This window comes from Labrus mixtus, chromosome 9 (assembly GCF_963584025.1).
Source record: "Labrus mixtus chromosome 9, fLabMix1.1, whole genome shotgun sequence".
Taxonomy (NCBI): domain Eukaryota; kingdom Metazoa; phylum Chordata; class Actinopteri; order Labriformes; family Labridae; genus Labrus; species Labrus mixtus.
The window spans coordinates 4,787,880-4,803,208 of record NC_083620.1 but is presented as its reverse complement, the minus strand read 5'-3'; positions in this window follow the sequence as shown (position 1 = coordinate 4,803,208).

Sequence of the window (15,329 nt, the reverse complement as noted above, 5' to 3'; positions counted from 1 at the left end):
TCCCCAGACCAGACTGTCGGGGGGAAATGGAGTGATCTTCTGAATTGTCAAACAGAGGAACTAGAAAAGGCAGCAGAGCCAGAGTGAAGTGAGATAAGGGAGGAACAGAGAGAGCGTGATGGTGAAGGAAGGGGAAAACATAGCACAGGCAGAAATTGATATGTAAGAGGAAAGGGGAGTCATCGGGGTAGAAGTAGCAGCACATCGAGGGAGCTGAGGTTGGAGTGGCACAAATTGAGGACAAATTGGGGCTTCGTGGGGGCAAAGTTTTGTGGGTTGAGGGATGAGGGAGCCTGAGGAGGGGTGAGAAAGCGGATGACAAGTGAATGGAGGCTGAGGAGTGATGGGAGAAAGAAGAAGCCCAGAGGATATGGAGGCGAGGAGCAGAATAGGTTTGGCTGACATTCAGGCATGTGTAGGGCCGGGGGGGGCGACAGGGGAGCATTGTAAATGAGGCGGAGGGGAGACAGATAGGCTGGGGGACAGAGGGGGACTGTTTGGGTGAGAGTGAGGGGGTTAGATTTGGCTGGTATGACTGGGAGATGATGGGGATCTTGCCCGGACCAGCTAAACAGTCTGTTATGTTTTCATTAACCACAGGAGATTGTCTGTGAGGCGGGGCAGTGGTCACACACAGTGTCTAAAATTAAATGCGTGAGGGGTTCATCACTGGGGAGAACTTCCCTCATTACACTGACACAATGAGCGCTCACACGTATGGAGCCATCGTTCTGGAGCTGCACAGCCAGGTCACACTGCCCTGCAAAGCATGCACAGATTTCAAAGAAACAAAGGAATTACAGTCCACAGAAAAAACATCAATCAAGGGTGATATTTAAATAATGTAATGTGCATTGATCCACATTCTCTTCAGTATCTGCAAAAGACGTTACAATAAACCACATTTTATACTAAAACAGTTCACAGTTCTTCTACATGGACACCCGGCTTGATGAATCAATAAGGTATCACCTGTTTCTGCCGGTTAGAGGGGATGTTGTCAGTCATATCACACACAGGGGCGCTACTCGTCAACAGGCAAGGTAGGCAAATGCTTGGGGCCCCACACCAGTAGGGGGCCCCCTGAGGGCTCACAAACTTTAAACCAAAGCAGTGACACCAAAATGTGCAAATTTTTCAATGACAGTAGGACAACTCCCTAAGGGGGCCCCATCTCGTTGCACTGCTAAGCGTTGCAGCATTATTGCTAGGAAAACCAGAGTTTATCAATGAAAGTCAATAAAGAAAAAGAAAGAGGAAAAAGAGGAACAAGGGGAAGCGTCGGGACACTGGCAGACATGATGGTGATGAACGCTGGAGGGCCTCCCAATTAATCTTTGCCTATACCCCAACAGCCTCTAGAATCACCTCTGATCACACACATAGCTAACTAGATTTTACATGTAGCTTGTCAACAGATAGCCGCCATCTTTTACAGGCTACTAATTTCCTAATACTTCCTACACTGTTGTTTCTGTTCAACCTGCCATGTTATGTCCATAAAGACATTTCCCATGCAGCTCCCACACAGAGTCACTCTGGGGCTGCAAATAATCAGAGGAAACATCTTCGAAATATCAACGCAAATATTGATGCTTGAATCAGCGTTGTACCGTTTTCTAATCAGGAAACACAGTTTGATAAATACACCTTCTGACACATTTTAGAGTCCCGACAATTACTGACTAATAATTCTCCTCTGGTAAGGATCAAAGGTTTGCTCTTGGTTTAGGAGGTGTTTTCATCATGTATCAACCAGAGTTAGTTTACAGCCTGCTGGATTACCCTCCAACAGTCAGTAACACAGGCACTTTAGTTCCTGTTGTGGGCTTTAGCTGCCAAAGGCCCCCCCAAGTGCTGCTTTGCTGAAAGACAGGAAGTCAGTCTTTATCAGCTGGATCTAAACACACAGTCTTGTACTAGCTGCTATGTTCAAAGACTAAAATATACGCTTGTACAAAATGAGGACGGGAAGGAGAAGATTTAACTGTATGTAAGTGTAATCTGTCATATGAGAGTGCCGGCCAATAGCAATAGTTGAGTTAAACCAAAGGATGCAAACTGGAACATGTGCATTTCAATTCTTAAAAGTCACAGAGTTTTCATCTGGTCAGATGCAGCAGCATGGTCAGCAACCTTTTGCTATGAAACATGTAGATCAAGATATCCTTCTTTTGTTTTTCATGTGCAAAACTTTGCACATCAAGTCAGTAATTATAAGACATAACAAACACAAAGTGTCCAGCCTTAACAATAAAACCTGCTGATATAAACAACTTTTTTAACTTTCAAATGTGAAATGAATAATTACCATAAAATATGCAATATTAGTTGAAACACACAGTCGGTGTGAGGGGGGTCTCACAGAGGGTAAAAAATGTTTAAATTGTCTTCATATGTGAAGATTGCATTTTGTTCAGCAAACTCCTCAACAGGCAGTTTCCGTGCAGCTCTTTACCATCTGTTGTCTCAACTTCTAGTTTGCAATCCTGCGAGCTGACGGTAAGCTAGTTCAGCTCTCAGCCTACACTGTTATCGCTGATCACTTGTTATCTTGAATTGAGGATCAAACCAGCACTCCTCAAGGGTTTATTTTATTAACAGTATACCAACATCTTCTTTAAATGATAGATTATGACCTAATGAGGGAGGAAAAAGTGCCAGTCTGGTCTGCGCCACTTTAAATTCCTGCACACTTTGTGCAGTGAAATGGCCACTTGCAATACACAAAGAATGGGGGGGCAACTTTTCAAATGATGTGCAGTAAATGATGTTGGTGACTGCACTTGTGGTCATGACGGTGCATTCCACCAACATTTTATACTGGTATGTTGGTAACACTGGTATAGGGCGGAACCAAATGTTTAGATGAGAAAAATAGTTATTAAATGCGCCACATGCACCAAATTTTAAGGTATATGTTGATCATTTTGTAAAACAGTCAGTTTGGCCATCATATTTACATTTATCCACTCAATTATTGTCTTAAAGTGAGTGGAAGTGGGAAATTAACCAGTGCTAGCACAGTGGTCATGTCAAGAATTACTGCAGAATATTTCTAAAATAATGTTATTGAGGTGTTAAATGACATGTCTACAGACATTAACTTCATTCATTAAAAGCTGTGATTCTAAGCTTTCCTTTAATTCTAGGTTTGGGCAGACTCTTCACAAAAAGTGTTCATGGTACATTTGCACCCAATCATCTGTTTCCTTTTTACCCTGAGAAGGCAAAGTTCAAATGAATATCTGCAAATGAAACCTGAATCAAATAAATCATGTGCTTGAAATATACTTTATAGAATGAATATTTCCAACCTCTCACTGTGTAGTGTCTCATTTGGCCTTCATGTGTTTCTTTGTAGAGATTAGGATCAAAGATGTTTCCTAGTTCTTAATGTAATGATGCAGCTGAAGAAGAGATCAAACATGTCGAGTGCTGGCGCTCTGTCAGCGTCTAAATTAGCGTTTACAGTAAGTCGTGTCAGCACGGAGAACAAAATCCATCCTCATCTACTTCCAAGGAGAAAAAGGTAGGACTCAAGTTTAGTGATGCTGTTTTTCCTGCAGTGCAAAGCTGTGCGCCATGTGCTCATTTGAAAGGACACTTTCACCAACATTGCTACGATGGGAAAGCATGTAAAGGGATTAAAGTATTATCATCTAAGACACATCTATCAGGATAACAGAACATTTCTGAAGCTTATCTGTCTGTAGTCTTCACACAACAGTGAGATCAAAATGAGAGGCTGACAAAAGGTTGGAGAGGAGCGATGTGTGTTGTGCTGTGATCTCGGGCTTGAGGAGAAGATGAAGGTTTTGATACATTTCGGACGTATCAGAGAGACGTCTCACATGAGGTCTTTATCAGCTGAAGATTCCTCTCGGGACTGAAATGTTGCATCATGTTTCACCCTGAGAACAAACTGAGTCTCACCTTCGTTCCTTAACATTTTAAATTGAGATATGTCAAAACAAGTAGCAAGCTTTCGTGTTAAAAACTGAAGCAAATGCAGGAGTGAAAAAAACACCTCTGCCCATATTCTGATATGTTACTGTTGAATGTTCCTCGAGTCAGATCAGAACTGGGAAAATCTGCTTTTTCTTATTCTGCACAGGACTCTTGGAACAACATACAGCATCTTCTTGAGGGAAATTAACTTTTACCTTTTGGGCATTTTAGAAACCTGATTTTAAGTCTCTGTTTGTAACTGTTTTACATAAGTGTGTTTATTTATTGTAGTTTTGTACTCGCTTAATTATCTTAGTACATTTTAGCCTTTTTTAAACTGATTTTAGCAGTCTTGTATTATCTGTCCCCTGTTTTTCTTTTTGATTTAATGTCTGTTCTGTAATTATTTCTGTAATAACACGATGTCATTGTAAATGATGGTTTGCCCCTCAATGATCTTTCGAGTATAAATAAAGGTTGAAAAGTGCTGTAGAGTGACCATCATTTAGGGAGCTGCTTCAACTTAAACACCTGACCGGATGTCACTCTGTTTGCTGAGTTTGAAGCTTCAAAACATTTTCAGCAACTATTTGGCACAAAGTCCCAAAGAAAATTTCATTCGCCCATCACTAGCGAAGGGTAACATTTACACATTGAGGCTACCTACAAATAGATTTTTTTTTGCCTTTATTGTAGAGATAGGACAGTGTATAGAGTCAGAAATCAGAGAGAGAGAGTGGAGAAGTTTGGAATTCAACCTGGGCTGCCTGCTTGGAGGACTACAGCCTCCACACATGGGGCGCGTGCACTAAATACTACTCTACCAGCGACCCCTTAAGATAGATTGTAAAGGGTACCCTGAAACAGACATTATAGATACCTTGAAACAAAGGCTAAAAAACGTAGCTCGCACAGATGCATAAAGAAACAATGAAACAGTAGCTAAAGGCTTCCTTGGAACAGACAATAGGGTACATTAAAACAGATGAGTACCATATACCGAGGGTATTAAATATACACTTTAAAACAGCTGCTAAAAGTTATGACCAAAATCACAATACGTTTTTAACATTGCACTCACGTACTTATGGTGCTGCCTCATGAACATAAATGAGCTGATGCCTGCAAGCTAGTTCAGGCAGTCAGCTCGAGCTGCACTGGTTTCAAACGTCACATGTGTCATTATCCACAATCACCTGACAACACCTCCTTCCAATTAACGATCTGTTTAAGCTGTGAGATGTCCGGTCTCTCCCTCTGCTCTTTCATTGCCAGCTCTGACCAGCACCAGTGCTGCACTCATGCTCAGCCTCACTACCACACCAGCATCCACCTGTAGTCTCCGACTGGAGGGTTTGAGATGTCATCCCATCGCTCCAGCCGTCATGCACACTGAAACACAGAGTTTAAAGCAAGTATAACTCCTGCCTAAGCCAACGCCACCTTGTAGGCGACATAAATTTGTCATGAAAATTTGTGCAAAACTTTTTGTAATACACATGAACAAGTGTTGCATTAAAGCAGAGCAGTAGTTAAAAAACACTAAACATCAAAGTAAATCATTGCTTAGTATAATACATCGACAAACCTTGAACACTTTCCATTATATTATTTGTAGTGGCTGAAAGCAGCGATGAATACACTAGTATCTATTATATTTCATGGTTTTGCTAAATATTGAGATTAAATGTAATGTAATGATGAAGTCCCCTGACAGCCTCAGATTTGTTGGCTTCTTACTTTGTCCGCCTGCTCCTATTTTTACACGTTTTCATCCTGACTTGGCATGGTGAATCAATTCCATCCGTTGGCTGTGAATGATTTATTATTTCTTCTTACCAGAGCACCTCCACCATTAAAACATGATTCTAAACCAAACCTGCAGGTTTTCATTTTACTCATGGCCTGAAAAACAAATCTACAGAAGATGCCTCTGTCTCTGTTTCTTTTGACGTTAATCCTGACGCAGTGTGAAATAATTTATGAAGTACAGAGAGGACACATAGACCCACCACATCCAATCAGGCTCATATTCATCCTTCCTAAATCCCATCATCTAAATCATGCCACTTCCTCTAAACCTATTGTTTGTTTAATTCTGCCTGCGACATCCATCCCACACAGCACCACATCAGACTGATCAATCACCACGCTGCCTCACACTGCTGCCATTGTCAGCGGCCTCCTTAAGTCAACCAACACACTGACAACCTCTGTTTGCGTCCTTTCTCCGGGCCCTGAACGAGCCCTATAGTCCGCTCTTTGTCCGCCCCGCCCGTATTGATGGAATCTGAAAGTAAGCAGATTTGCAACGGATATTAACAGTAGGCTTGCAGAACAATGGCGAGGAGAAGCATGGCACAAGGTTGAGAACAAATGTGTCCTTCTTGTCCAGTGGGGGCCTTGTTCTCAGAGAAGGGGGGGTAGAGGATATATGAGGAGGGGTGTATTCTCACACTGCAGATAGAAAGGAGAATATCTGCACATGTGACAAGTTGAAAGATAACACACTCATGGTGTGCAACAAGTTAAAAAGCATAGGAACATGGTGTTAAAGTCTCTGATAGCATCACACATTCTGGAAAATACCCCATCTTCTTTTTTCCATCATATAACGATGCTATGTTATATCTGTTTAACCCAAAGTGACTTTAGTGTGTTTTTGTAAGCTTTTCTTATTCATATTTTGTTCATCACTTCTTTTATTTTTTTGTGGGACGGCGTGTTTAACAACTCGTCTTTTTTTTAGTGTAATTGCGCTCTAGTGCAGAAACTGCAGGCCTTTAGAGAGTAGAAGACAGATAAAGCAACATCCCAACACACACAAATAAATTCAATAAATAAATAAGAAGTCATTTCAAGAACATTTCAGGAAGGCTGCCTCTGAATTTTCACTGACTTGCTTGTTCAAACATAATGAAAACTCTCCATTATGTGCACGGAGATCGCACCGGTCATGTTCATTTCAGTTCAATTCAGTTTATTGTCGGCCACAGACGAGGGATAGTTGACATCATCTCTTTCCACTTGTTTTCCTGCTGAATTCTCACATCAAGCTCGCCCAAAATTCACTCAGAAAATGAGTGGCAGTACATTCAAGGTAAAGTGGGAGTGAAGAATTTTTTGATGAGTTTTGATCGAGTGTAAAAGCCTCATAAATTGCACCGTTTTACCTAAACTGAAAACGAGACTGTACCCATTATTGGATGCCTAGGATTTGTTATAGTATTGTTTTGACCGTGGAAACCAAACAGCTATCAGGATCATTTGATTTGAACTGGAATGATATCAAATCTGCTATGTTGACAACCGTAGTTGTGAGCAAACGATGATGTGTTTGTTCTAATAAATCTATCTTAAGATATCCCTGAGGAATAATCCAATTATCTTCTGATTATTTCTTCCTTTTTTCAGGAGTGCTTACTCTCTACAAATGGAAGTGAGATACAACTGAGAGCTCATATTGACAGACAGACTCTCTGCTGAAGCTGAACATGCTGACAGAGATGAAAAGAGGACATCACACACATACACACACACATACACACAAACACACACACACACACACACACACACAAACACACACACACACACACACACACATCAAACACATCCTCCAAAGAAGACGCTGGGGAGTCTGCGCTGTACATCTTCATCTTCAGCTACAGTAGTCTTCCCCTCCTCACTGCCAATAAGGGAGGTTTAACGCCTCCCTCGGTGGCTCCATCCTTCCATCCCTTTGACAGCGTGGTGATGGGGGGGTTATTGGTTGAAGCTGCAGGGGGTCTCTTCACACACACAGCTATGGCGCTGGCTTGCAGTAATGCAACACCTCTGTGTGGTCAGAGGCGAGATGCACTGACATGTATTCATGATGTGTCTATGTCGTTAACTGCACGCTGTGAGATACACTCGTTGTTATCTTCATAAGGAGCTTTAACTGCACAATACCCCATGATAATGTGCCCCTTTATGTCTTAGGGGCATTATATATATATTTTTTCGAATATGTTAGAAATGTAGATTTAAAGAGCCCATATTATGTCCTTTTTGGGGTTCATATATTTAATCTATGTACCTACTAAAGTATGTTCACAATAGCTAAAGTTATAAAAAAAGTGTCTGTTTTCATGTTCTGTCGCTCCATGCACCGGCTCGCTTCTGACTCTCTCTCTAAGGCTCTGAAGTGCCCACGTTAAGAGTCCCAAGTGTGCCAAGTCTGATCTGATTGGTCGGCCTGTCGGCTCTGCCGTAATTGGTCAGTTGCTCAGCACGGTTCTCGGAAATGTCCTTTTACCATATTGGGAATGCAGCCACTGGCTCCGTCCGAGGTGAGCAAAAACATTAGCACCTTAGCACTACTGTGCTACCGCAGGCTACGGCATATCGTGGGCGTGCTACAGAAGTTAACGGGCGTGCAACATGAGCTGCAGGGCTTGCCACAACGAGCCAATGGACTTAGATCAGTGATATCACACTGACAAATTTTTATCGAGGGGGGCTAGAACCGAGTGTTACATGCGGCTAATGCTACAGCTAACAGGAGGACGTAGGAGAAGCTGCGTTTCCGCTGACTTTGAATTTTTGCCTAAACATGCACAGGACACTTGGAAAACACAGTAAAGAGCATATAAAACCAGAAAAAGCATAATATGGGACCTTTAAAAAAGAAGTGAATGTAGCCGACAGTCTTAAAGTTAAGAAGTGAGATATGAAGAACCTATAGATTCATAATTTACAATTTAGAAGTAAAATTGTTCTCCTGCGCTTCACTTTGTAAAATATTCTTTTAGAGATACATTTTTGTGTCTACTTCAGAAACTAAACAAATTTTCAAATCAATATGTTATAAAGTTGTTGGTACGAGAAAATGATGATCATATCTCTTCTGATAAGTTATTGTATCTTCATGGAGAATTCAAGTCAGCCTCAAGTCACGCTCAAGGTGGAAAGTCAGACTGTCAGAGATTGAACGACTTGTACACGTAGGGATTCTGACAAACAAATAAAATCTTTATAATTTTTACAGCCTCTCCGTTCTGAACAGACTCAATGTGTGCCATTTTTAGAGACACTGTCAACATAGAAAAATGTCTTACGATATTTTTAATGTCTGAGTCTATGTGCCTTGTGCCTATTTATGAGACTGCAAAACAAATTAATCCCTCGGGGACAATAAAATTAAAGCTGAAGTAAACTAAACTAACAAACTAGCTAATTAAAAAGCAAATTAAGAGCTAAACTGAAGTGTAAAAAAAAACTTGAATTCAAACTAGCCAATACAATCAGAACATATGATTTTGAACTCAAACTTCGAAGAGTCAGTCAGGTTTCATTTTGAATTATTGAAACTTGTTTTGGATATTAGGCCTAAAGGATTGCCCATTTAATAAATTGAATCTTTCTCTTTCCTGCCTGGAAGTGTAGTGAAATGATTTGTCATTAGTCGAGAGGAAGAACAACACATAGATGACTGAATGTGTCATGTAACAGGATCCCTCTCTTCCCCTGCTGTATGCAGTTAAGACACAATTAAAATGAAAGATGAACTCGATTTAACATGGAAAGAGAGAAACACATGAAAATACCAGCTGTCATCTGATATCTTTTATTCATACTGTTGTTGCTGATGAAAGGACCAAAACAAGTTTAATGTCATCCAAGACAAAAGGGATTTTTTTTAAATGTGTCTCAGTTAGCTAGTGGCTACACACAGCCAATGAGTCTTGTTGCTAGGAGAGATGAAACCCGTATCTCTTCTATTGGCCGGGATGTTCATCCAATAAAAAGCCCCCCAGCAGCAGGACAGTGATAGTCATCCAGACTCAATTATCACGGTGCCTCTGTGGTTGAAGTGGGCTGCCAAATACCTGTTGGAAAGGTCAACAGTGGGACTGTTGGTGGAGGAGAAGAGAGGGGTTAAGCTGTGTGTGCGCACACACACACGTTTGACGTGGGTGCCCACTACTCTGTCAGCAATAAATGTAAAATAACATCAAGGTAGAGACATGTATTTGTCAGTTATCTCATATCTGAACAAAAATTACTCATAACCTTTCTCCCGTCACTCAGGAGGGGGGCTTGGCTGCCATTTTAAAGTGGTAACACCTCGATTCCTGAAAAGTAAAATCAGTCAAATTCAGAACAAAATAAGCGTGTTTTTCGTTGGTGGCTGGCTGCATGATGGGTGAGATGATTGGTGTCCAGGGAGGAATCTAAGGGCGCACTCACACTAGGCAATCTGTTCCATGCTGAAGCATGCTTCACCCCTAAAGTCCAGTTTGCACTAGTGTGAGTCCTCCAATCCTTGCTCAAGCAAGTGACCAAGTACACTTACTTGGTCCTGGCACGCTTAGGGCACGGTCACACTGGCCATCTGTACCGTGCCCAAGCAGGCTTCAACGCTAAAGTCCAGTTCGTTTGACCAGTGTGACCGCTCCGTATCGTGCTCAGGCACGGTACACTTCATGCACGAGCACAAGCCTGCGGGTGCACAATGCTGACAGCCTTCATTATGGAGAAATCCAGAGTTTCATGGCTGTATCTGACTAAAATGACACAAGCCACAAAGTAGCTGTCATGCTCATGTGTTGTTCTCCGATGTGCGGGCGTCCGCGCGGACTCACGCACGGACTCGGCCTATTTTATTATTTTATTTATTTATTGCTGTGTCTGATTAAAATGGTTTAAAATAAGCTGCAAAGTCAGTAAAGTAGCTGTCATGCTCTGTGTTGTTCTCTGATGTGCAGACGTGGACTCGACTGTGCGTCTCTTTTTTTCTCTCTCTCTCTCTCTCTCTCTCTCTCTCTCTCTCTCTCTCTATCGTCCGCTTGTTTGTAAACTGAGCGCTTCATAATAACATAAAGCGTGCATGTGTTGTATTATGACATTATGAACAAGAGGTAATCGTGCTTAGGCACAGATAGTCCTGTGTAGTGTGACCGCGGGCTGTGCCGGCCAGCGGGGGAATGGCGCTGCGGGGGGGCAATCGTGCTTGGGTACAGCACGGTACGGATGGCCAGTGCGACCGCGCCCTTAGAAGAGGTGTGCTTGGGCACGGTACAGTTTATGCATGAGCGTCCCTTTCGTTTTTTTCTTTTTCTCACGCCTCACAATGAGTTGCATTACAACGTTATGTACAAGAGGTAAAGATAAAGATAAACTTTATTGATCCCCTATGGGGGAATTTTTTGCATTACAGCAGCTCAAGAAAACAGGGAAAAAAAAGAATAAAATTATTAAAAATAAAAATAAAAATAAAACATATGTACATCAGTTAAATAAAGGCAGAAAAAATACAATAATAGAATAATACCAGGTATGTGCACTTCCACTTGTGGAAACTTGTGAAAACACACAGTGTGTAGCATTATTGATATGAGTGGTGATGCTGCTAAACGTGCTCAGGCCCGGTTAGTCCTGGAGCAGTGTGAGTGCAGGACAATTGGGGGGGGTGCAAAGCACGGTACGAGACAATTTTGCCTAGTATGAGTGTGCCCCTAAGAGGTGTTAAGGCATGGCCAGGACCACCCCTGATATCGGGTCGTTCTGTAAAAACTTTAACTTTTCACTTAAGTAAAAATCAACTATATTGTCTGTGTTGCAACTGGCTGCCAATAGCTTTCATTGCATTGCAGGGTAGTACACTTCCTTTTATTAGTATTTTAAACTCTCACTTTGGACAAACATCTTTTGGTATCCTTAAAGAACTAATCTAAAAAAGAATGTGTTTTACTAAGTTAAAACAATATAGAAGAGAATGCAGCATCTTAATAATTTAATGTTAGTAGTTAAAGTAGATATGTTTAGTGGAGATAATAAATGCTTTTAATTCTTGTGTCTGTGTGCACAGAAACTCCATGCACCAGTCCCAGTTGGGCCCCTACAGTCACAGAAGTCTAGCTCTGCCCCTGTTGTTGTCTCCTTTATTTTCATCTGCAAATGAACTACAGGTGCATGATCGTACATCACAACCCTGCCCACTGACCCTCAGTGTCACTCAGCAGGTGCAGAAATCACTGATTTAAAAACTGGAACTATTCAACGTTTGCTTTCTAGATCAGTAATTGCTTCTAGAAGAAGGAGGTGTTATAGTTAACAGGGTTAAAAAAGTTGCAGCTGGCAGTGTGGCAGTGTGGTTACATCTCAGCTGAGAAAACTGAGTATGAAACACAAGTTTGAAACTTTTGAACTTCACCTGAAATAAAATAAAATCATCTTTTTAATAACTCAGATCAATAATGTTTGTTTAAAGAAGTCAAAAAGTAAAAATCTAATCTCTCATCTAAAAATAAGCAGTTTGACTCTCTTTCTGTTCATCTGCAGAGATAAATCTGTGCTGCAATACCCATCAAGCTGCAGAAACTTTTAAGTCTTCTAAATCTCTCTAAAGGGCAGAAAGGCAGCCACAGATCCCCGAGGAGACGCCTCCTGCTTCTGTCTGAGCGGCTGACAAGGTCAGAGCAGTGATTCCTCCTGCAGACAGAGAGAGAGAGAGTGAAGTCAGCCCAAAGCAGCCGCCTGACTGAGAGACTGTCACACAGAGATAATAGCCATTCTAAATAATCACCTGCAAGGTAGAACTACAACACCACAGTTAGAGATAAAATAATCCAGTACATACAAGAAACTTAAAGCACTAGAAAGACGTGGCATATACGATAAAAATATAGATACTTAAAAATGTATTTGAAATAAGTTCTAGTATTTACATACTATAAAGCTAAACATTAGCTATGCTAACACATGCTTTCATGAATATATCTAGAACATTTCAGACACACTGCCCCAAAAAGTTTCTCCTTTACACATTTCTGACATTTTTTTTTAACAGTTTTTGCCTTGATCAATGAATTGTGTGATTGGAAAAGTACATACTGGCGACACACATTTTTTCGAAGCAGCTTTATACCATGCACAAAGATCGAAGCAGTTGTTAACTGATCGCACGATATAGACATCATCACCACTCACTCATGGTGGATTTTTCTCACTTAAAATATTTTGAGCAATTTTCAGGAGTTTTTGTGCATGTGTGAAAACAGCTATTGAAACAATATCATAACTTTACATTTAACAGGGTGTCATATTCTGGGGGTTAGAACCAATCAAAACTGAGTGAAAATGAAACATAGGGGGGTTAAACACAAGGGACTGCTGTCAAATCGTTGTTGTATTTGGGTTGATTTTTGGATATCACCAGTCGGAAGAGCTCTGCACTTTTTGTCGTTTAGAATGTGGCACACTTTTTTGTACAGTACATATTTTCTCAATTATGTTTTTGGATGAATTCTCGCAACCCCCCTGGAGGTTGGGCACTTTGGGAACCACTGCCCTAGAGCTCCGTTATTCTTCATGGGGTCCAAAATCAGTTTCCAAAGTGAGCAAAGGGACCATGTCAGAGGGAAATATTCATTGGATGGGGGAAATGAACGACGGCTTATCAGTTGGTCAGAAGTGGACAAGCACTGCTGAATTTTGGGTTGATGTTGGGCACTCATTTTTACAAGGATATATATTATATCAAAATAATCTATTAATTATCTGCATGATGTGATTCTCTTCAGGTAAGAAACCACCCATTGAAAAAAAAAAGTTACACAGATTGCAATAGATTAAGTTCAAAGGTTCCAGTGTTTGTTTTCATCTTGAATCATTTTATCACAGAAAGGTCAAAGTTAAACTGGAGGAGCAACAGCTAACCCTGGTGTGTTTTGATACGGGGAGAGCGCACGGCGGCGGTGCTGTCTGAATCGGTGATGATGCATGATTTTGGACTCTCATCTTGCAGTGGTTACAGAGGCTGGCAGTGTTTTGATCGGTCTCTGTATACATGCTGCATTGTGACGGTGTTGTCCAGGTTAGATTACAACAGAGGATCTGATCTCAGTGGAAGCTGCCTTGTGAAATTAAGGTTCAAATGCAGTTAATAGAAACACTGCCATACACCCACATCACCACAACCTTTCTCTTAACTCTCGTTTTCTTGCCAAGAAAAAATTCCCACCGGACTTTCAGAAAGACAACAGGAAATCTGTTCAACACTGCAAAACATTTCTTCTTGTATATTTGTGAAGTATCATCATACACAGGACATTTCCCAAAAATGGTGACACCATTATAACGCTCCAAAAAGGCAGGAATGAATAATTATACTGATACTAATTGTGTCCGTGACTGGACCATGATGCTGCAGCGACGCTGTGTCTGAACTCTCTGCTCTGTATTCTTTGTCTCTTGTTGCTCCTGTTTGTCTCTCACCTGTTCCCCACCTCACGCTGTCCGCCTGCCAATCACAAACCGACAGGAACCTCTTGACCAACTCTTGACCTTTGGAGAGAGAGACGAGTGGTTTGTTTTTGTTGTGTTGTGTGTGTGCATGTGTGTGCATGACTGTGTGTGTGTTGCAGTCTGACCGCTTCTGACCTTTGACTACTGAGTGCATTAGACAGCAACCAACAGCTCCCTGGTGAGTTTAGCTTATAGTCACCTACTGAGAGTCTGTCTGAGGGTGTGTGTTTGTGTGTAGATGTGTTGTGTTTGTGTTTGCAGTGTGTTGCAAAAACACAAAACAGACCACAATTGCATCCAAAACCTTTTTTTTTTTCTTTTTTTTTTTTTTTTACGCCTAATAGATATAAGCCTGATTTACACAAGCAGTACTCTTCAGTGTTGAAAAAGAAGCCAATTGTAAAGTGTATAAACTGCAGTTCCTTCAGTGTCCACTTGAGGCTGTCTGCAGAAATCAATAAACCCCCATGTGGTCCTATATCAAATGTAATTTTTTACAGCAGAAATAAACACGTTTGCAGCCTGGTTTTTCTATTCATAACCCATCTGATCTGATGCTAGGCTAAAAGTAATATATTTTCCATTTTTAAGATTGAGGGGGCGTGGTCTAGTTGACTGACAGATGGGCGCGCTGTAGCTTTTCAACACGAGGCTTAATGCTGCATTCATGGGTTCCTTGGATGGTCCCAGTCTCCGAGTAAGGATGTCGTTCTTCAGCGACTTCAGTGTGTTCACGTGTTTTTAGTTTTTGAAAGTAATAATGTTATAACAACAACAAACAGTGTGGATGTTGCAGAAGAAGATGTGTGGGATGTCACTGTTACAAGTTATTCTTAAGCAAAAGGCTGATGTGCAATACGTGAATTAATAAAAAAAAGTATCTTAATATTAAGAAATGATGAATATGATGTCAAGTCGGCATGTCGGGCACTGATGTTGAAAACTCATTTTTCCGATGTGTCCGACACAACATGAATGTAGGGAAAGTCCGGCCTTAGCTCCATATTTTTGTCTATTTGTAGATTACTCAAAAGTTAGTTTGGATTCATTTCCGATATAGCAACCACCATCGTTGGTTTTCACATTGC